This window comes from Ornithorhynchus anatinus, chromosome X1, assembly GCF_004115215.2.
Source record: "Ornithorhynchus anatinus isolate Pmale09 chromosome X1, mOrnAna1.pri.v4, whole genome shotgun sequence".
Taxonomy (NCBI): domain Eukaryota; kingdom Metazoa; phylum Chordata; class Mammalia; order Monotremata; family Ornithorhynchidae; genus Ornithorhynchus; species Ornithorhynchus anatinus.
The window spans coordinates 98,072,848-98,095,794 of record NC_041749.1 but is presented as its reverse complement, the minus strand read 5'-3'; the positions used below and the strand labels follow the sequence as shown (position 1 = coordinate 98,095,794).

At 42.6% G+C, this 22,947-nt stretch overlaps 1 protein-coding gene across 4 annotated transcripts in view; it reads left to right on the top strand.

Moving 5' to 3' along the window:
• The window catches only part of CNTN4 (contactin 4), an 893,626-nt gene that overhangs the window by 801,098 nt on the left and 69,581 nt on the right, over positions 1-22,947 (top strand). The gene's annotated exons all lie outside the window — the stretch shown is intronic.

Here is a 22,947-nt window from a genome sequence, read left to right as displayed (position 1 = left end):
CAGGATATTTACAGGTCTATGTTTTGGGGTACATGTTCTTGGCTCCCACTTTGGCTTTCCAAACACACAAAGCTCTTGTGCATAAGGAAGACCCTCTTGTGAGCAGCCAAGGGCAGCCAGCAGATTCCCCCCTTCCCCTAAGTGTAAACGTGGGCAAATGAGTGAATCTGAACTGGGGGAATGAAACAAGAACCCTCCTGTGTACCCCACTGGGGAGAGAGAAGCAAGCCCACTAAATGTACCAAATGACAGATACATTGAAAAATGTATGTTTCTTCTGATTAATTATTCTCAGCAACAGAGATGGATTATTGTTTTAGTAAAGTGTTTCTTACCATATACTAAATAGACGTGAGATTCTAAAGCTGCCTACCTGTTGATTTGTAATAATCCTGCCCTTTCCATTTCCATTGGCATAGTTTTAGGTAGACACTGGTCCGTAACAGTTTTACGCCGCCATATTTAGATCTCTTAACCTATGTGCTTTATATTTAGGTGGCCTAGTGTGAGAGTGGATTCTTTCTGAGATCTTTTTGGAAATAGTGAATGATGTGGACTTACCCGGTCTGGGAAACTATTCCAGCCCCTGCCTGATTTGATTACTATATGGGTCCAGGGAATTCATTTATTTTCTGTTTCATGTACATTCACATTCTAACTCAATGGAGACCTTTCCAATTCTGTTTCCTAGAGGATGCTTTACAAGGTTTTCCTGATTCTGTGCATGGTACAACAGATGTATAATGTAACTTTCTGACACATTTGTAACCCCCCTCTGTAAAAGTAGGCCAGTGAAACCATATAAAGTATTTTTCTTTCTCTCCAAAAGAGTATCCTTGTTTTGATTTCATTTAAAGAGCAAGTCTAAGGGAGACTTTATTAGATATGTGAAGTTAATTGCAGGTAACAGAATCATTTCCTGTTTCGATAGCCTTTTCCCATGAACATATTAGCCTACATAGACACAAAATCAAAGTTTAAATTTATAGGAAAATATTTGAGCTGCCTCTTGCTGTGTTAAATCATTCTTCCTTCAAGCAGAACAACAGTTTATAAGAGTATATGTGTCATAAGGAGTTTCCCAAAATAGAACTGCAACTATGGGTCTTAATTCATGTGATCAGTAAGATGATTTTTTCTAGCTAAGAAAATTCTAGGTGGGAGACTTTAAAGAAAATACATTGCTTTTTTGATCAAAAATATATAGGAAAATCTGACCTAATTAGAACAATACATTCTATGATTCAAATGTTATTAAAATGTATCATGTTCCCCCTTCACCATATGAACCATAGATATCTAGCCGAGAAAGATGTTAGGCTCAGAAACTTCTAATCTAGAAGATAAAAAGAAAAGCACAAAAAAACCCGACGATACATTCCAAGCATTTGCACATGCATATACACAATCACAATTAAGAATCAAAAAAAGGTAGATTTTTTTAAATGAATAAATGTCAAGGATTTTGGTACTCTTCTCCTGTTGGAAGTCTCTGTTTCATATTCTAAAGAGTTTGCCAAGAGGAATGCCTTTCAGCCTCCATTACTCCTCCTATAAGCATTGTTCAGCCACATGGCTTGGCAGAACATATGTAAGAATAACTTGAGAGAAGTGTAGCATTTTGTAGATCAGAGAAGTGTAAGTAGCATCCACCATCACCACGTATGGCTGAAACATTATGGGTGCAGTTAGGGGTGCCAATTTGGAGTTTTGAACGTGGAATTGAAAAGGGAGGATTAAGAGTGGGTGTAAAGCTCCAAAAAAAAAAAAAAACCTGTAAGAGCAACTGCTTTGCTGACACCCATGGTTGCAATAGGTGAAAATTAGAATCATTCAATGCTTTTCAAAGCATGTATTTTAGAGGCCATTTAGTGGAGGTTTTGATAAGGGCTAATTCGTAAAAATGTAAATAGTTACACTCATTGGGAAAATGTACCATATATCAAAAAGTCTCTTTGTTAAATGAGTGTCTTTCCAAGAAGCAAATCTTGCCTCACTTATTGATGGTAGATATCTTTGGGTCTGTGTGTGAGGGTCAGGTGTTTACAGGAGAGCTTGTGTGTGAGAATAGTTTGTATGCAGGTGAGCCTGTGTGTGAGGATGGGGTGTGTGCCGATGAACCCCTGTGAGAGGATGGGGTGTGTGCAGATGAACCCGTGTAAGGGGATGGGGTGTGTGCAGATGAACCCGTGTAAGAGAATGGGATGTGGGCAAGTGAACTCTTGTGGGTGGGCTGGGTTGTGTCTCTGTGAGTGATGGGTTTGGGAGGGATCAATTATGCAGGTGAGATAGAAGCAGATTTTTTAGGTTAGATAAAATCTGCCTAGGCTCAACTTTTTTCTCAAGCTATTTGCAGCCTGAATTGAACTCACAAACACACATTATATTTTTGTTCTGTTTAGCAAATGATGCTAAATTAGAATCACATTTTTCCACAAAGAAAAGCTAATTCCTCTTTTGTTACTTGAAGTGAAAAAGTGTCTTATCTGATCAATAGTCACATAAGTTAATAATTCTGTTACTTTGTGATAAGGTCATGAGAGATTTTAAAGAGCATTTATCTTTTAATGTTCTGCTTTAACTCCCATTAACATTAATGGAAATTACATATGTGCATTTGACTGGAGAATTTACCTGTAGGTTTAGGATAAGAACATTAACAGTAAACTGAGAAACACAATTTAAAGTCTATTCCATTAAAAAGTATAAAGTAGGAAAAAAAAATCCTGAACCCTAAATGAACTGTGCAAAGTATTGTATTGTACACTGACATTTTTGCATTTCTCTAACTCTAAGGAAATGCAGTGGTTTATTTAGAAATATGACTGAATGCAATGCTCTCATTCAACATTATTATCTACAAAAGGACTCATTTATCAGATGAGGTGTTCTATGACTTTAAGATAGGATTGTATTATTTTTGATCTCATCACATGTCATTTATTTTAAAACTATGAAGGTCATACTTCAGAAAACACCTTTTCTAACCTTTTCGTGTTCTTTCATTAAGAACATTTTTTTCTCCACCCCCTTCATTTTTTTTTGATTTAAGGGAAAGAATGCAGGCACATCAAAAATAGTGGCAGCAAGTAGGCGAAAGGAGGGACCATCTCTGTTATTACCATGTAGAAGAGGTTAAAAATAAATCGCTGGCAAGCAACCAGAAAATGAATAAATATTCATATATGCTTAAGTAGACTTCCAAAAATATAATATTCTGACAGGTGCCCTTAGGGCTGTTCATGTGCCATTGTCAGAATCTCTGAATTTTACTGGGGGGTTTTGAAGCCAATTACAATTTATTTGGGGTTTTGTTCACTGGCTAATCTTTAATATAGGGAATTCTCAACTTAGAGTCTCAGATACTAACTTTGAATGCAGCATGTGACATTTAAAGAAAGAGGTGCTTGATCTATAGGAAGAGAGATCCATTAGACATTACGAGGGACTGTGTCAAAAACAATTTGCATTTACATGGGGAATCTAAATATTGATTTCTGTTTCCTCCCCTTCCTTGAGGCCAAGTAATGCATGACACAAAAAAATCTTATTCCTACAGTTTCCACAAATTTAGAAGTATGAATACCAGGCTTATTGAATAGCAGCTAGTTGGTATTTTATATACTCCCCCCAAAAAAAAATTGGTATTTCTAGTTTGGACTTTGAAGATACAACTCATGCTTTTTTACCCCAATGCTTATCACATCTAGAATATATAGGGAAAGATTCAAGGGTAGGATATGTAACCTCCAAAATGGCATGTCAGAAGCAGTGTTGCCTAGTGGAGAGAGCATGGACCTGCAAGTCAGGAGATCTGGGTTCTAATCCTGGCTCTGCTACTTAACTGCTCTGTGATCTTTGGCGAGTCACTCAACTTCTCTATGGCTCAGTTTCTTCACCTGCAAAATGGGGACTCATTACCTGTTCTCTTTCCTACTTAGATTGTGAGCCCCACATGGGACCTGATTATCTTGTATCTACCCCGGCGCTCAGTACTTGGCACTTAACAAATACCACAGTTATACTTAAGTCCACTTAGAAGGTCATAGAGAATAGCAGGCCTTAGTTAGTGGCACAGAAAGCCATTTCTGGAGCACTCAATAATAATAATGTTGGTATTTGTTAAGCGCTTACTATGTGCCGAGCACTGTTCTAAGCGCTGGGGTAGACAGAGGGGAATCAGGTTGTCCCACGTGGGGCTCACAGTCTTAATCCCCATTTTACAGATGAGGTAACTGAGGCACCGAGAAGTTAAGTGACTTGCCCAAAGTCACGCAGCTGACAAGTGGCTGAGCTGGGATTCGAACCCATCACCTCTGACTCCAAAGCCCGTGCTCTCTCCACTGAGCCACGCTGCTTCTCACTTCTGTCGCCTCACTAACCCTCAGGGCTCTGTACCTCAGAAGTCCCCACAGGGTCTCATAGGACCTAAGGCCAGTCCAGGTGGTATAAAGTTTTACGAGATGTTCTTCCCCTTGACGCTGTTTAGTGCCATTGTTCTTGTCTGTCCGTCTCCCCCGATTAGACTGTAAGCCCGTCAAACGGCAGGGACTGTCTCTATCTGTTGCCGACTTGTTCATCCCAAGCGCTTAGTACAGTGCTCTGCACATAGTAAGCGCTCAATAAATACTATTGAATGAATGAATGAAGGATCCTGAAGTTTCTTAAGAAAACTCACATAGGGACACTTGGAAACTCAGTTTTGGTTTCCCTCTTGATCTTCCTCAGTCCAACTCCCAACTTTCCATTTCAGTTTAGTCATGTTCCACTTTCAGTGTAACAATACTTGGAACTACTGTGGCCACCATTTTAATTTGAAGCTTCATCTTCCACCACCTCATAGGACTCAGGGTCAGCCCCTGATTGGGACTCATGCAGTTAAAGGTTTTTGAGAGAAGGAGCGTGGCTTAATAGCAAGAGTACAGGCTTGAGAGTCAGAGGTCATGGGTTCTATTCCTGGCTCCCCCACTTATCGGCTGTGTGACTTTGGGCAAGTCATTTAACTTCTCTGTGCCTCAGTTACCTCATCTGTAAAATGGGGATTAAGACTGTGGGCCCCACATGGGATAACCTGATTACCTTGTATCTACCCCAGTGCTTAGAACAGTGCTTGGCACATAGTAAGCACTTAACAAATATTATTATTATTACCTATGTTATAGAAAGTTGATCCCTGATCAATCAATCAATTACATTTATGGAGCACTTACTCTGTGTGCAGAGCACTGTACTAAGCACTTGGGATATAGTACAGTGTAACAATATAACAGACACATTCCCTGCCCACAGTGAGCTTACAGCATAGAGGAGAAGACAGATATTAATTTAAATAAATTACAGATAAATATGTAAGTTCTGTGGTGCTGGCATGGGGGATGAATAAAGGGAACAAGTCAGGGAGATGCAGAAGGGAGTGGAAGAAAAGGAAAGGAGGGCTTAGTCAGGGAAGTCCTCTTGAAGATGTGCCTTCAGTAAGGCTTTGAATGGGAGGAGAGTAATTGCCAGAGGCAGGAGGTGGGCGAGAGTTGGTGGTGTGATAGACAAGATCGAGGTACAGTGAGAAGGTTGGCATTAGAGGAGCGAAGTGTGCAGGCTGGAATGTAGTAGGAGACTAGTGAGGTGAGGTAGGAAGGGGCAAGGTGATTCAGTGGTTTAAAGCCGATGGGAAGGAGTTTCTGTTTTATGTGGAGGTGGATGGGCAGACACTGAAGGTTCTTGAGGAGTGGGGAAACATGGACTGAATGTTTTTATAGAAAAGTGATCCGGGCAGCAGAGTGAAGTATGGACTGGAGTCGGGAGGGACAGGAGGCAGGGAGTTCAGCAAGCAGGCTGATACAATAATCAAGGTGGGATAGAATAAATGCTTGGATTAATGTGGTAGCAGTTTGGATGGAGGGGAAAGGGCGGATTTTAGCGATGTTGTGAAGGTTGAACGCACAGGATTTAGTGATAGATTGAATATGTGGGTCGGATGAGAGAGAATAGTGAAGGATAATGCCAAGGTTATGGACTTGTGAGACAGGAAGGATGGTGGTGCTATCTACAGAAGCATTGTTTGGCACATAGCAGAGCAGTGTTTGGCACATAGTAAGCGCTTAACAAATACCAAATTATTACTATTACAGTGATGGAAAAGTCAGGGGAAGGTCAGAGCTTGGGTGAGAAGATAAAGAGTTCTGTTTTTGACAGGCCAAGTTTTGCTATAATGTCAGGATATCCAAGTAGAGATGTCTTGAAGGCAGGAGGAAATGTGAGATTGCAAAGATGGAGAGATATAAGGGCTGGAGATGTAGATTTGGAAGTCATCTGCATAGAGGTGATAGTTGCAGACATGGGAGTGAATGAGTTCTCCAAGGGATTGGTGTAGATGAACAATAGAAGGGGACCCAGAACTGAACCTTGAGGGACAGCCACAGTTAGGGGGTGGGAGGCGAGAAGGAGCCCATGAAAGAGACCAAGAGTGAGCGGCCAGAGAGATAGGAGGAGAACCAGGAGAGGACAGTGTCAGTGAAGCTGAGGTTGGATAATATTTCCAGGAGGAGGGGGTGGTTGACAGCGTCGAAGGCAGCTGTTAGGTCAAGGAGGATTGGGATGGAGAAGAGGTCTTTGGATTTGACAAGAAGGAGATCATTTGTGACCTCTGAGAGGGTGGTTCTGTGATCTGAAGGGGATAGAAGCCAGATTGGAGTGGAGTCAAGGAGAAAATTGGAGGAGAAGAACTAGAGTCAGTAGGTGTAGACAGCTTGCTCAAGGAATCTGTAAAGGAATGGTAGGAAGGAGATGGGGTGATAACTGGAGGGAGCTGTGGGGTCACAAGGGAGGGTTTGTTTTTAGGATAGGGAAGACAAGGGCATGTTTGAATGCAATGAGTATGAGTATGTATCATTCTTTTGTACCCTTCTTGTTAAGCAAGTCTGACCAATATGAAGAAGTAGCAAATTAATAAAACTTTTACTTACACGAGAAAGTGTTGGGTTCTCTGGCTAATAGTGGTCCCAGCAGGTGGCCCAGGCTAACGGAATGTGTTTTTGTGGTAACTACAATCTATTAGAATTCTTCTAAAGAGCCTGGAAGTATCCATTACATTATTATTCTCCCAGTCAGCTGTATAATCCTGATGATGTCAGACTTTTGGACAGAGTTTACAAGGGCAGGGATTTTGGATTTGGTGACTCCCCAGATGACGTCACTGAGGGGTGGGATTAAGGACATAATGTAGGCAGGGCTTGGTGGCAGATCCCCATTGAGCCCTCCTCCCACACTCGGGAAAAGTGAGCACTTGTCCAAAAACCATTTGACATTTGCCTGATTTCCCATTGAGCTAGTCTGATGCTGATGACCAATTTACCTGATGCTTCACTTCTGTTCATTCCCTCTTGGCGGGATACAGTTTTTAAATGGCAGAATCATCTTTCCTAGCAGTGTCAAGTTCATTGTAAATATCAGTAAAAACAATATTCGGTTCTAATTTTAGGTTCAGTAACTAGTAAAATTCCTACCTAGACCATGACTGACATTATACTGCAATTTTTCTCAATCTGAACTTCTTTCCAAACTGGGCTTCCTAGTCTTTGATTATCCCCAATTTTGTATGTAAAATTATTCAAGGCTGTCTCCTGATTTGACTCAGGATCAGTCAGAAATCAGTAACCAGCAGTGACATTTGGCTGCTGAACCACAACAGAAGCTTTTAACTTTAGGTCATTACAACAGATACATTCCACCATAATTAGACTTCTTCCACTGGAACCAATTATTTCTAGGTGATAATTAAGGGTCTTCTAATAGGATTAACTAGAATTCTGACCCAAGACATCAATGGTAAGAAAGAAAAGTTTGGTGATAGAAGTGCTAAGCGCTAATCATTATAGGTCCCTCGATAAAGCCACTTTAGCCAGAATGTTTCAGCAGGAGATCCTCAGAGCTTGTAAGGTATCTTGCACTGAAATAAAGGTCCTGAAATAAGGTCTAACATGTCCCAGTCTTTCATACTTGCAAGGTGTTGGAAAACTAGCGGTACCATTTCATAAAGACAGAAAGCCAAAGTCTTATTTTGCTGTATAATTCTGCCCCGTGATGTTGGCAGAAAGACAGAGGTAGGTGTGTAACCTAACACATTAATTCCACTGGGTCATTTCTCAACTGAATCTATCAGTCAATCAATCACTCAATCCTATTTATTTTATTTTTTATGGTATTTATTAAGCACTCATTATGTGTCAAACACTGTTCTAAGCACAGGGGTAGAGGCAATAATAATAATAATGATAATGGTAGTTAAGCACTTACTATGTGCTAAGCACTGTTCTAAGCACTGGCGTAGATACAAGGTAATCAGGTTGTCCCACGTGGGGCTCACACTCTTAATTCCTATTTTACAGATGAGGTAACTGAGGCACAGAGAAGTTAAGTGACTTGCCCAAAGTCACACAGCTGACAAGTGACAGGGCTGCGAGTCGAACCCACAACCTCTGACTCCCAAGCCCATGCTCTTTCCACTAAGCCATGCTGCTTCTCATTAGTGAATTAGGTTGGACACAGTCCCTGTCCTTCATGAAGCTCATGGTCTAAGTAGGAAGGAGAAAATGGAGAATTGAGCCACAGAGAAATTAAGCCACACAACAAACATTTGAGAAAGCAGGATTAGAAAGCTGGTACTCTGAGTCCCAGACCTACGTTCTTTCCACTAGGCCACACTGCTTTTCTGTTCTTTAGCATTCTGGCTAAAGTGGCTCTATCGAGGGACCTATAGAGCCGGGCTTGGGAGTCAGAGGTCGTGGGTTCGAATCCCACCTCTGCCATTTGTCAGCTGTGTGACTGTGGGCAAGTCATATTTCACTTCTCTGTGCCTCAGTTCCCTCATCTGTAAAAGGGGGATGAAGACAGTGAGCCTCACGTGGGACAACCTCACTCCCCTGTATCTACCCCAGCGCTTAGAACAGTGCTCTGCATGTAGTAAGCACTTAACAAATACCAACATTATTATTATTATTTGGGAGGGAATAATATAACAGAGTTGTTAGACACATTCCATGCCCACAATGAGCTTCCAGTCTACAGGGGGAGGCAGACATTAATAAAAATAAATGAATTATAACATATGCATATATTCTGCGAGGCTGAGGGAAGGATGAATAATAGGTGCAGATCTAAGTGCGAGGGCAATGGAGAAGGGAGTGGAAGAGAAGGAAATGAGGGTTTAGTTGGGGAAGGCCTCTTGATGGAGATGTGGTTTAAAGAAGGCTTTGAAGCGAGGGAGATATGTTGGATATGAAGGAGGAGGGCATTCCGTGCCAGAGGCAGGAATTGGGTGAGATAGTCAAGATGGAGGTACAGGGAATGTGTTAGCATTAGAGAAGCAAAGTAGGTGGGCTGGGTTATAGTAAGAAATATACTTACTTACAGGGAGATAAGATAGGAGGGGGCAAAATGATTAAGTGCTTTACAGCCAATGGTACGGCGTTTCTGTTTGATGTGGAGGTGGTTAGGCTACCAGTGGGGTTTCTTGAGTGGGGAAATATCGACTGAATGTTTTTGTAGGAAAATGATGCCCCCAGAAGAGGGCAGTCTGGACTGGAATGGGGAGAGACAGGAGGCAGGGAGGTCAGCAAGGAGGCTGATGTGGTAATCAAGATCGAATAGGATAAGTGGATTAACATGGTAGCAGTTTGGATGGAGAGGAGAGGGTGGATTTTAGCGATGCTGTGAAGATTGAACTGACAGGATTTTCTATTAGGTCACTGATAGGATGATTCCAAAATGATTGTGGCTTTTCTCTGCCTGTCTGGTAAAAAAAGGGTTTTCATATGCTGTTGGTACAAATTTTTAACTTAGACGGCAGCTTCTTTTTCTTTTGAGTTTGCCAGTAATGAGAGAGATTATTGCAAAATACAAATCCTGGTTTTCTTTATGCCAAATTCATTATCCCAAATTTTGTTACTCTGCATAATGGTCTGGGATTTTCCTTCTATTTTTTTTCTGCATAAACCTGTCTAAGTGAGGCCGATATTTTGAAACACATGGTCCACATTAGCTCCCACACACTGATATCCCCAAAGTGGAAAAGACAGATTGATTGAAATAGATGGCATTTCCTGAAGATTCCTTATCAGTTGTAACCAATGAAAAATGTAAACATGATTGTTTGGCTTCATTAAATCTGTGGCATGCAATTAATTTCTTTTCCGGAAATTCCAAGGGTCTTGCATAGTGTTGTTTCACTTTAATTGAACATATTACCACAAGCAGATAATAAGCAGTATATTGAAGATATCCATCTGGCTTATACTGAAAACCTCTCACGTTTCATTTTGTGTGGCTGTCAGAGGCCTTACTAATTGCCTTATTTTGGCTGTTAGTATGATTTAGCCATTAATGTGATAAAAGCCTTACTAGAGAGGCACCCTATATTAAAAAGCATAGATCTTTGCACTACCTCTAAGTGCCAGGTTTAAACTATCTCCAGCATTATTAAAGTTTGTATTTTGGAAAACATAAATAAGAATCCATCAAATCCTGCCAAGTATTACTTTTGGTTCCCTTTGTCAGATGGCCACCAAGCATTTTGCTACTGATGAGTTGAGCAGGCTGATATTGCAAGTTTAGTTCTTCAAATGCTAACTCGAAAGCAAGGGGCTCGGTTTGTTTTTCCCTTGTTTACATCTTCGATAGCCGAGGTGAATTGGAACAGATAATTGCACAAATAAATAAGGAAGGCAGTCAAGCCAGGAGCATTTATCTTCTCTTTCTAAATATTTGGGCCTTATTATATAAAACTGACCTGAGAATTCTGTTTTTCCAGAGAGTTTACACACTTCCTAGGCAGACTCATTTTCATAATCATTATATGTGTATATTTGGAGGTGGCCCCATTAGGGCCTACCTAGCACTAGTCCACAAAACCTGAAGGGGAGAGTTTTGTGTTATTTCAGATTCTAATGCTGTAAGGAGATTTGTTAGAATAGTTCCTGGAATGATTCACCACCTTTCTATCAAGGAGTGACTTTCCACATTTGCGACAGAAGAGGTGTGCATCTCACTTGGGGTGTCCTGTCACCAATTCATGATCGATTTAACTGGAGCAAATGGAAGAGCAATTCTAAGAAAAATATTCAAAGGAGAGAGGTGGCCTTTGAATTAAATAGAGAATCTGACCAAGATGAAAGCAAGTTAATTAATGTTTCCATCACCATGCTCTGATTTAGCTTAGCCTGATCCATTTCTGAAAGGTTAAAATAGTTTTCTATTTTATGCTTCTGCTTGAAGTACTGAAAGTAGGTTTCTAGGTGTGGGAAGAAATATAAGTGAAACTTTTAGAAAAGCAGTAGCTTTATCCATGATCTAATGACAGTTCTATAATCCATGTACAAAAGTGATAGATGAATTATTAAATTAAGATTAACAGTGTCTGCTTTGAAGATTTACAGAACCTAGGATACATGTCTCTTGTCATCTTATTACCTTCTCTCATTCCACTCTCAGTGATTAGACAAATTGGCTCCCATTTCAGAAGTGGAGCTTCTTCATTCATTCAATCGTATTTATTGAGCGCTTACTGTGTGCAGAGCACTGTACTAAGCGCTTGGAAAGCACAATTCATCAACAGATAGAGACAGTCCCTATTGAACAACGGGCTCACAGTCTAGAAAATATGGGAACTCCGGTCAGAGAAGTGGGATGAGTGAAGGAGGTGATGAAAGGAAAGGGATGTCAGAGAGAGAGAAGAGTGAGATCATTCTGACACTGTGGGAACTATATTTTCTTGGATTTCTGCCACCCCTATGACTTACCCAAATATCCCTTTCAACATTAATCTGTTTTCTTGAGTTTTTTACCCTCACTGTCTCAAGAACAGAGGCAGACCTTGTATGCTGAGAAGCAGTGTTGCCTAATGGTTAAAGCATGGGTCTGGGTGTCAGAAGGACCTGGGTTCTAATCCCGGTTCCACCACTTTGTCTGCTGTGTGACTTTAGGCAAGTCACTTCACTTCTTTGTGCCTCAGTTACCTCATCTGTAAAATGGGGATTGAGACTGTGACCCCCACGTGGGACAGGGACTATGTCTAACCCAATTTGCACGTATCCACATAGTGCTTAGTACAGTTCCTGGTACATAGTAAATGCTTAACAAATACCAGAATTATTATTATTATTTTCTGTGCCTCTGTTCCTCTTCTTCAAACGCTGTCAAGTTGTTTCCGACCCATAGCATCTCCACGGGCACACCCTCTTCAGAACATCCCATTTGCTGTCATAAAGTCATTCTGGTATGGGTATCCATAGAGTTTTCTTGGTAAAGATACGGAAGTGATTTGCCATTGCCTTCTTCCGCACAGTAAAAACTTGAGTCTCTGCTGAGCCCATTGTTGGGTAGGGATTGTCTCTCTCTGTTGCCGAATTGTACTTTCCAAGCTCATAATACAGTGCTCTGCACACAGTAAGTGCTCAATAAATACGATTGAATGAATGGATGATCAAAGTTTTGATCACTTGATCATCTGCCTTTGACTCTTTTCCATGCACGGGCGAATTGACTTTACTTCAGTTACCTCATCTGTAAAATGGGGATTAAGATTGTGAGCCCCATGTGGGACAGGGACTCTGTCTAATGCGATTATCTTGTGTCTACCCAAGCACTTAGTACGGTGCCTGTCACATAGTAAGTGTTTTACAAATATCCTAAAAAAAGGGATAAATGCATTAGCACAGTAAGGACCTATGTTTATGTGCACACAATGCAGAATGGAGTGTCAGTTCTATATTGGTACCATATTCAACCATACATTTACATGCATGGATATGTAGGTCTCCTTCATTTTCTTTCTTTCATTTTCTTCATAAATTCTGTTTCTAAAGTCTTGTCATTAATGCTGTCTTCATGCAGTTTCCAATTTTTCCATACCCCCTCTTGAGTTGAGGTGATCCAAAGTAATATAGACTTCAATTTATTCCCAGCTTCATTTCGTTATATTGTCTTCAGTAAATCAGAATGTCAAGATAGGCTTCATGAATAAATTTTTTGAAAAACCAGCATTTAGTTAACCATTTAAAAATGGTCACATAGATTAAATAGACAAATAGGTTGTGTTGTGCATAAGAAGCAGATTAACACTGGACAAAAGAGGAGGCATTTGAGAGTTTTTGTTTTTTTAAAAAAAATTCTATGCATGAGTCCACATTGATCTTGCCATTTCTGTCCCCTATCAGAGCCAGAGGTTATCAGAAGAACAGAAACTTAGTTATCTGGCTGAATGTTTGTCTTCCCTAGATCAGCCTGTGGTTAACTGGAACAAGAAAGCATAAGTCATTATCTTTAAAAGCTCATAAGTAAATTGAGATAGGTTTGTCATCCCTTACCAGAAAATGAATTAATCCTGACTGAAAAGTGAGGGCTTTTTGTGCAGTTGTTGCTATTTCTTGACTTTTGTTAGCTCTCATGGAGGTATCAAGAATATATGAGTGAATAGAAAGAAGTAGCTTTTAAAATTTCTTTGCAAGTATTTTTCCCTTTTGACAGAATGCTTCCTCTTTTAATCTGATGATGTTTGAGTGGACATATTTTGGCTACGAAATCAGTCTCTAGAAATTCAGGTTTGTATTTAACGGAATGCTGCACATACTGTGTCTGCCCCTGGCAGAAGTAATTTACCAGCCTAAATTTTGGGATGTGTTCCGCCTATGAATAATCACAAATTAGAGCCAGGACAACTCTTATCCTTGGCTGACTTCATCTTTTTAAGCTCCTCGTGAGCCCTGGAGGAATGTAGCAAAGCTTTTTGTAAGAGACCGCTCACGAAGACGATGCTGTATTGTAACCGTGTGAGCCTGCTGCTGGGTAGAGAAATGTGAATCAACTTGGCCTACTTTCTGACCCTGAAAATGTTTCATCTGTAGAATACTGGTCTAGATGGAACATTGGTTTAATTCCAAATGGAATGACTTACATTTTTATTGAGTTATTAGGGAAAAAAGTTAAGAGCATTAGAAGGAAAAGTTAGGGTTTTGGGCATTAGTGAACAATTGGTCCATGTTGGGCTGAGAGGGGAAAATTAGGAATATTAAATGGTGTATCCCTAAACATAAGGGTGGGTGTCAAAGATATCAATTTCAGACTCTTCATCTGAGCATCCTGTGGGACCACTGTCGGATACAGAAATATTGAACTAGAATTTTATGGCTACACTCCAAGACCGAATAATGGTATCCTGCTGATTATATCATTGTCCTGCAAAAGATACAGATTAAGCTCCTAGTGGGTAGGAATAGGGTTTTCCGACTCTATTGTACTTTCCCAAGTGCTTAGTACAGTGTTCTTCACACAGTAAGTGCTCAAGTAATATCACTGATTGATTATCACAGCATCTTGGCATGACATTGAGCTTGAAGATGATCAGGGTTGGGTACCGACCCTCACCTAGGAAAATCTACATACAAAGATTTTTGTCAAGAGCACAGAACTTATTGATACCACCAAATTCTTCTACCTAGGCAGTACATTGTCCAAAAGAAGAAACCACATCCAGAAGGTCATTATGTCCTCAGGGATAAGCCTCACGATGTAGTGGATAGAGCACGAGCCTGGGAGTCAGAAGGTTTTGGGTTCTAATACCAGCTCTGCCACTTGTCTGCTGTACGATCTTGGGCAAGTCACTTCACTTCTGTGTGCCTCAGTTACCTCATCTGGAAAATGGGAATTGAGATTGAGAGCCCCACGTGGGACAGGGACTGTGTCCAACCTGATTTGATTGTGTTCACCCTAGTGCTTAGTACGGTGCCTGGCACACAGTGAGTGCTTAACGAATACCACAATTATTATGTAGCAACAGTGGGGAATTAACCCTCACACAAAAGCAAAGGTCTACAAAATCTGTAATGTCCAACCTTCTATGTGGTGGTGAGCTCTGGACTTACCACAGAGGCATGACTAGCATCTTGAAGTGGTTCATTAGCATAACCAATAAGCCATTCTTACCATCATGTGGAAAGACAGATTTGCGCACAGTGAGGAAATGGGATGCAGTCAGTGGACAAACGTTAAGGTACTTAACACAACCACGGCTTTGCTGGAAAGGCCCTCTGAATTGAATGGGTGGTAACAGGTGCTGAAGGGAATCCATACAGGGGAAGGCAAGAGAAATGTTTTCAAAACCAACTGATGCACATGATAATGATACCAAAGCCAGGAGCCTGACCAGCCTGGTATGTGACAATTCAAAGTGGAAGTGATTCTTTTAGAGTAACCACTTCAAGAGATCGTGATGCCAAGAATCGAAAGGTTGCCAGGTGTGGCTGGTAGCAAAAGTGACATCACAGCAAGGGACAATTTTACAGGAACTTGATGTGAGAGATGTCACCGGTCACATATTGGCCTAATCAGCCACACTCCCACACAGAGATAAAAATCTTAATAGTAGTAGCATCGTGTAGGTATCCTGAGGGACAGTTATCAACACATATCTATAGTTGTATATGTGGTGGGGGGGGGGGGTTATGTATTACATTAAGACCCAGATTACAGTTTGGTTAGGGTACTGCAAAGTGTAAAGAGCTGAGGTTGATGATGTGTTGTTGCCGGTCACTTTTGAGGTCAGGTGCACAATTACACCACCGGGATTTTAGTGCCCATGACAATTGACTGCTGAGGTAAGGTCTCTCTTGGGACTCCACAGTAGTTTACCTGGATATTGCCCAGCATTTGCTGCCTCAATCCCGTGAGTCTTAGATTCAGAACCCCCGACAGGCATTTCTGGGTTCAGATAGCCAGCCCTTCCCTTTGCTAGATTAGGAGGAATACCAATGCGCCCCAATCCCTCCCTGTCTCTACAGTTTTAGAGGGTTCTCTCTCTCTCTCTCTCTCTCTCTCTCTCTCTCACACACACACACACACACCTACCTTACTCCAGTTCCCTCTTTGTCATCAGCATCTGTGACTTCCTAGATAAGGCAAAGCATTAATTTTGAACAGTTTACTTAATAGGTACAAGTTGAGGTCTTAAACTCAATCCAGGAGTATTTGCCTATCTCTGAGCTGGCAGCTGAAACCCAGGGATTACCACCCCTTTAGCCCCACTGCTCTGCTTTCCTTAGCACCTCTGTGATCACCCTGCTGATCCCCAGCCTTTCTAACAAACACCAGCTCCCCATGTCTGTTCATTCCGAACACCTTGCAAGGGGTTTTCTATACTCAGGGCTTTGGAGTTTCTCCCCACTTTTTCTAGCCCCAGCCTCCTTGCCCAAATCCTCCCCTGAAATTGGCTGTGCTCCTACTGATGTCATCGGGTCAGTAGTTGACATTATTATTGTTATTGGAGTGTGGCTAGTAATAATAATAATACTAATAATGTTTTTTGTTAAGCACTTACTATGTGTCAAACACTGTTCTAAGTGCTCGGGTAGGTACAAGTTAATTGGGTCAGACAGAGTCCCTGTCCCAAATGGAGCTCACCAGTCTAGGAGGGAAAACAGTTAAAGAAGTTAAGTGACTCGCTCAAGGTCACACAGCAAGCACTTGGCAGAGCTGGGATTAAAACCCAGGTCCTTCTGATTCCCAGATCCAGGGGGGTTAGGGAGACCATCACCTCCATGGAATTTGCACCAAGGGGGTGAAGCCATCAGCTTCGCCATCACAGCATTATGGGCAGGGTGGGGCAACCGTGCCTGGATCGGCGTCGGAACCGCTGCCCCGTGGCTGCTGATGGCAGTGTTGGAAAAAGAGACAGCGTGGTGGCAAAGGGTAAGTACCTTCTCCCCTTTTTCTCCTCTTCTCCTTCTTGCCTTTTCCTCCATGGCACTTCCATCCCCTCCTCCTTCTCCCTCTCTGTCTCCTCTTTCTCTTCCCTACAACTGTATTAAGTACATGACCGTTGCCTTCAAGGAGCTTCATTTTAAAACTTGTCCCTGAAGCCTATGGTAGACTGCTCAAGCTGACAATAGACTTCAAGATCGCCACAGAGACCTCTTATTTCCTGGGCTCCTATTTTCACCCTCGGGCGACAAGCTCTGCAAGATTTAGAGTCCATCTGGAGAGTGCTTGCCATTGGCCTCTGCCAGCTGGCTTTAGCAGTCTATCAATCAATGGCATTTATTGAGTGTTCACTGTGTGCATAGCACTGTTCTAAGCACTTGGGAGAGCACAGTACAACAGAGTTGGTAGACATATTGCCTGCTCACAACAAGCATGCAGACTATAGGGGGAGATGACATCAATATAAATAAGTACGTTATAAGTTATGGATATGTGCATGAGTGCTATGGGACTGAAGGTGGGGTGGATACCAAGGGCCCAAAGGCTACAGATCCAAGTGCCTAGATGACGCAGAACAGAGGAGTCAAGGAAAAGAGGGTTTAATCAGGGAAGGTGTCTTGGAGAAGATGGGACCTGAATAAGGCTTTGAAGGTGGGATTAGTGGTGGCCTTGTGTATATGGACGGGGAGGGAGTTCCAGGCCAGAGGGAGGACATGGGGAAGGGGTCAGCAGTGAGGTAAATGAGATTGGGGCACAGTGAGCAGTTGGCCCTAGAAGAATGGAGTGTGTGGGCTGGTCTCTAGTAAGAGATCAGTCAAGGAAGGTAAGAGGAGGTGAGCTGATTGAATGCTTTAAAGTCAATGATAAGGAGTCTTTGATGCAGAGGTGTATGAGCAACAACTGGAGGTTCTTGAGGAGTGGGGAGACATAGACTGATTTTTAGAAAAATGATCCGAGCAGCAGAATGAAGTATGGACTAGAGTGGAGAGAGACAGGAGGCAGGGAGGTCAGCAAGGAGTCAGATGAAGTAGTCAGGGTGGGAAGGATAGTGATATTGTGTACAGTAATGGAAAAGATGGGGGAGAACAGGGTTGTGTGGGAAAATAAGGCATTCTTTTTTGGACACGTTTAGTTTGAGGTGTCGGTGGGACATTCAGGTAGAGGTGTCCTGAAGGCAGGAGGAAATGTGAGACTCCAGAGAAGGAGAGTGGTCAGGACTGGAGAGGTAAATTTGGGAATCGTCTGCATAAAGATGGTAGTTAAGGCTGTGGGAGCAAATGAGTTCTCTAAGGGAGTGGGTGTAGATAGAGAATAGGAGACCTACAATTGAGCCTTTAGTGACCCCCGCTGTCAGAGGGTGGTCCCAGAGATAGAAGAACTAAGAGAGGACAGTTTCACTGAGGCCAAGGTTAGGTAATGTTTCAAGTAGAAGGGGGTGAGCTACAGTGTCAAAGGAAACTTAGAGGTCTAGGAGGATTCGATTGGAGTAGGAGCTGTCAGATTTGGTGAAAAGAAGGTCATTGGTGAACTTAGAGAGGGCTGTTTCCGTGGAGTGAATGGGAAGGAAACCACACTGGAGGGAATCAAGGAAAAAAGAATTGGAAGGAAGGAAGGGTAAGCAGCGGGGAAAAAGTCTCTCCAAGAGTTTGGAATGTGAGGGTGTGGGGGGGAGTTATAAGAGTAAAGTTTTTTTAGAATGGGGGTACATGAGCATGTTTGAAGCAATGGGGAAGAAGCCATTGGAGAGTGAATGGTTGAAGATGATGGTCAGTGAGGGAAAAAGGGAGGGGGGAAGTGTTTTAATAAGGTAATAATAATAATGTTGGTATTTGTTAAGCACTTACTATGTGCAGAGCACTGTTCTAAGTGCTGGGGTAGACACAGGGGAATCAGGTTGTCCCACGTGGGGCTCACAGTCTTCATCCCCATTTTACAGATGAGGGAACTGAGGCCCAGAGAAGTGAAGTGACTTGCCCACAGTCACACAGCTGACAAGTGGCAGAGCTGGGATTCAAACTCATGAGCCCTGACTCCAAAGCCCGTTCTCTTTCCACTGAGCCACGCTGCTTCTGGTGGTATGAAGGAATGGGTTCAGAGGCTCAGGTGGAGGGGGTTGACTTTGAGAAGAGGCGAGAGATCTGTTCTTGAGATGTTACTGGGCTATTATTGGAAGAGACAGAGAGGGCAGAGGAAGATGGGGGGACTGGAGAGAAGAAAGTGAGATTTTAGGGAGGTCATGCCTGATGATTTCAGTGTCTCTGCTCTGGGTTACCACCCTAATCTGAGGGTTCACCAAATGTTGACTGCCTTCCTATGACTCACCCCATTACCACAGTCATAGCTGAATCCCAGGAGTACTATGACCCATTATCTCATGCCCTTTATCCAAGTCTTCCATCTCCAGGCATTGAGGTGGAAAGATACCATTTTCTCTGTGCCTCAATTACCTCATCTGTAAAATGGGGTTTGAGACTGTGAGCCCCATGCAGGACAGGGACTGTGTCCAAACCGATTTGCTTATATCCACCCCAGTGCTTAGTACTGTGCCTGGCACATAGTAAGCGCTTAACAAATACCATCATCATCATCATCATCATCATAATTCATAAAACATTTGGTAGACATGTTCCCTGCCCATAAAGAGCTTACAGTTAAGAGATTGTCAGACACAGTCCATGGCCTTCATCAGGCTCACAGTCCAGAGTTTCCAAGATGGAGAGGAAGAGCTGCAGCAGACTCCTGCAGAGGAGTCTTGGCTACTGGTCTAGAAAGATATACATGGCCTGCCCTGTGGCCCCCATGCCCAGCCCCAAGCTCATTGGACTGAGGTATGGGAAGCTGGGTGGTGGGAGTTTGGCTGTCTACCCTTGGCCTTATTCTTGGTCAGGCCTCCCCTGACTAACCCCTCTTTTCCTTTTCTTCAACTCCCTTATGCATCTCCCTGACTTGCTCCCTTTATTCATTCCCCCCTCCAAGCCCCTCAGCACTTCTATACATATCTGTAATATATTTATTTTACTGTCTGCCTCCCCCTCTAGATTGTAAGCTCGCTGTGGGCAAGGAGTAATATTGTTATAGTGTACTCTCCCAAGCACTTAGTACAGTGCTCTGCACTCAATAAATACAATTGACTGACTGACTGACTGGCTGGCTGACTTGGGGCCAAAGAAACAGCTCTGGCGAGCCCAACCCCACCAGATAGCTGAAGGGAAGAGGGATGCAGCCAATATCCGGACTCATTCTGGATGCCCATGGGAGGAGGGCCTGTTTGGTTGCCCGTCAAGGCATGGTGGAAGGGGAATCAAAGTTATGGTAAGCCACAGAGCTTCTCCTGCCCCACTTCAATTGAGATGAGACAGCAGGCCAACCAGAAATTGCTAGAACTCCTAGGGAACAATGGGGCCGATCTCCTGGGCTCCGAAGGTATTCTTCTGGAGCTGTGTAGGAGAAACAGCCACTGGTGCTACGGAGGTCATTGCTACCAACAGCGTGGCTCAGTTCAATTGAAGCAGTGTGGCTCAGTGGAAAGAGCCCGGGCTGGGGAGTCAGAGGTCATGGGTTCAAATCCTGGCTGCTTGTCGGCTGTGTGACTTTGGGCAAGCCACTTCACTTCTCTGGGCCTCAGTTCTTTCAACTGTAAAATGGGGATGAAGACTGTGAGCCCCACGGGGGACAACCCAATCACCTTGTATCCTCCCCAGCGCTTAGAACAGTGCTTTGCACCTAGTAAGCGCTTAACAAATGCCATCATTATTATTATTATTACCAACATAGGAAGAACCCACAGGACACCAGTGTGCGTGGTGGCAGCTCTGCGCCTTCCCCCACCCCTCTCTGCTCCCCCAGAACTCCAAAGTAGCTTCCTGTTGCTCTTAAGAAATCACTAAAAAAGCTACTGGTGCTATTTAAAAGTAAAGCAGGACACTTGAGCTATGGAGAGAGGAAGTAGGTTCACTGAACTGTGCTACTTATATGCAGTCTTCCCTCCATGAAACAAGGAAGGCGAAGCAAAGGGAAATGGAGGGCAAAGGCACAGGTGAATGAATCTTCGAGGAGAATTGTACGAATGGTTGCGCTTTCAGAAATCATCCTTCTGTGCTGTCAAAATGCAGAAATATGCGAAGTGCCTTTTAGTAACTGCATTTAGATCCTGCACGTTAGTCGTTTTTCTTTCTCAGAAAATGTAAATCGCTGCTCTGTATATTCCTCCTATTTATGTTGTTTACCATTGTAAACGTAGTTTAAATACCACAAATCACCCAGCTCAGCAGGCTAAACTGTGGAAAGTGGCAAAATGCCTTCCCATGCTGTGCACATGACAGCCAGGACAGGCTGTGCCATATTCCGTTTGTGTGGAAATTCTGGCTTGGCTGACTAGGGACAGGGATTGATCCCTGAGTGACTTGTACTTTATCAAAGAGCAGATATGATTTCTCATGTATCTGATTAACCTTCCCTGTAAGGTGGCCATTATTTCTGTAATGCCAGTAGATTATTCCATACTTGAAAAGATGGATATCAGCTCATTTTAATCAATAGCCTACAAAAGGTGTCACCCGACATTCCCTTGGTTATCTGTAATGTCTGACACAAATGGTGCTGTCGTTTGTCAAATACGCCGATTTAATTTAAAGCACCTTGGAAGTGAACTAGCTCTTATTTTAGAATGGTATACAAGAAAGAAAATAGTTTAATCAAATATGAGCTTGGCTTTTAGAGTGTAATCATCACATGAGAGCTAGCAGCCAGGAAACCAAAAGGAAGAATGTCTACCACTGACAGATTGATTGTCATTATTCAGATCCCATCGCATACGATTTGCTTTGTCACACTTGTATAGATACGGGGGCGGTGGAGCGGGGGGGAACGCTTGACCATCCAAAATGGGGGCACAGATGGAGCGTCACCTTCTTTTGTTGGAGACAACACGTTTTCTGAACTCTTAATGGGAACCACCTTTTTGCGGGGTGGCAATGTTCTTATGATGCTACTCGGCTCCCTTCCTGGGATCGTTCGGGGCAATTCCTGTTTAATGTGTTTTTGGTTTCAAATTAACCTTCATTTTTTATTCAGCCACACAAAGAGTGCCTGTTTTGGTATGCAGAGACAGTGGCTGGTGATTGACTGCTGAGTCCTTTGCTAGGACTTGGGAGGTGTTAATTCCTGGAAGGGATAATCTTACATCAAGCTTAGACAGTTTTCAATCTGTGCTAAGCTCTTTTTCAGTGTCCGTTTAAGAAATATGTTAATGCCTTGTACCAGAACTGGGGTTTAAATATGTACTGAGCCAAGAAGAAAACTGTCATTTTTATAAATGAAGGAGGAGTAGAAAATCTAGTAGGTAACAGAACACCTGGTGCAGGTGCTGCTAGAGAAAACAAATAGGCTCTCCCAGTATTTATCAGATGAAACACTTTAACAACTAGCCCAAAAGTATAATGCAAAACTACAGAAATGGTGCAACAGTCTTCTATGACTGTTAGTCACTCCCATGCCTGTCTCTTTCTCTAGACTGTAAGCTCATTGTGGGCAGGGAAAGTATCTGCTAATTCTGTTGAATTGTGCTCTCCCGATCGCTTAGTACAGCGCTCTGCAGATAGTAACTGCTCAATAAATATGATTGATTGATTGACAAATAGAGCAACTACCATGGTCAGTGGCTACGTCTAACCGCAAAAGGACAAGTGTTTAAAGAATCTGGTCCCTCTGGGTAACCCATCTCCATCATTTATGGCCAAGTTAACCTGTCTTCAATAGCAGAAAATCCAAATATCCAGAGAGTCCTCTCAACCCTCCACTTTTCTTTGCCAGCGTGGACTCAGCCAGTATCTCATTTATAGTCACAATTCACAGGCAGACCTGGGGTAAATGAGCCCCATCTGGTTGAGTCCAGCTCAAAGCCCCCTTACTTGAATGACTGATGACATTTTGCTTGAGGGCTTTAGCTTAACTTACAGTTAGTGACCAAAATCAATCAGTCAATCAATCGATCACATTCATTAAGTGCTTACTGTGTGCAGAGCACTGTTCTAAGTGCTTGGGAGAGAGTGCAGTATAACAGGGATGGTAGACACATTCCCTGCCCACAAGGAGCTTATAGTCTACAGGGGGAAATAATATAAATAAATAAATTATAGATATGCACAAAAGTGTTGTGGGGCTGAGGGTGGGGTGAATAAAGGGTGCAAATCCAAGTTCAAGATT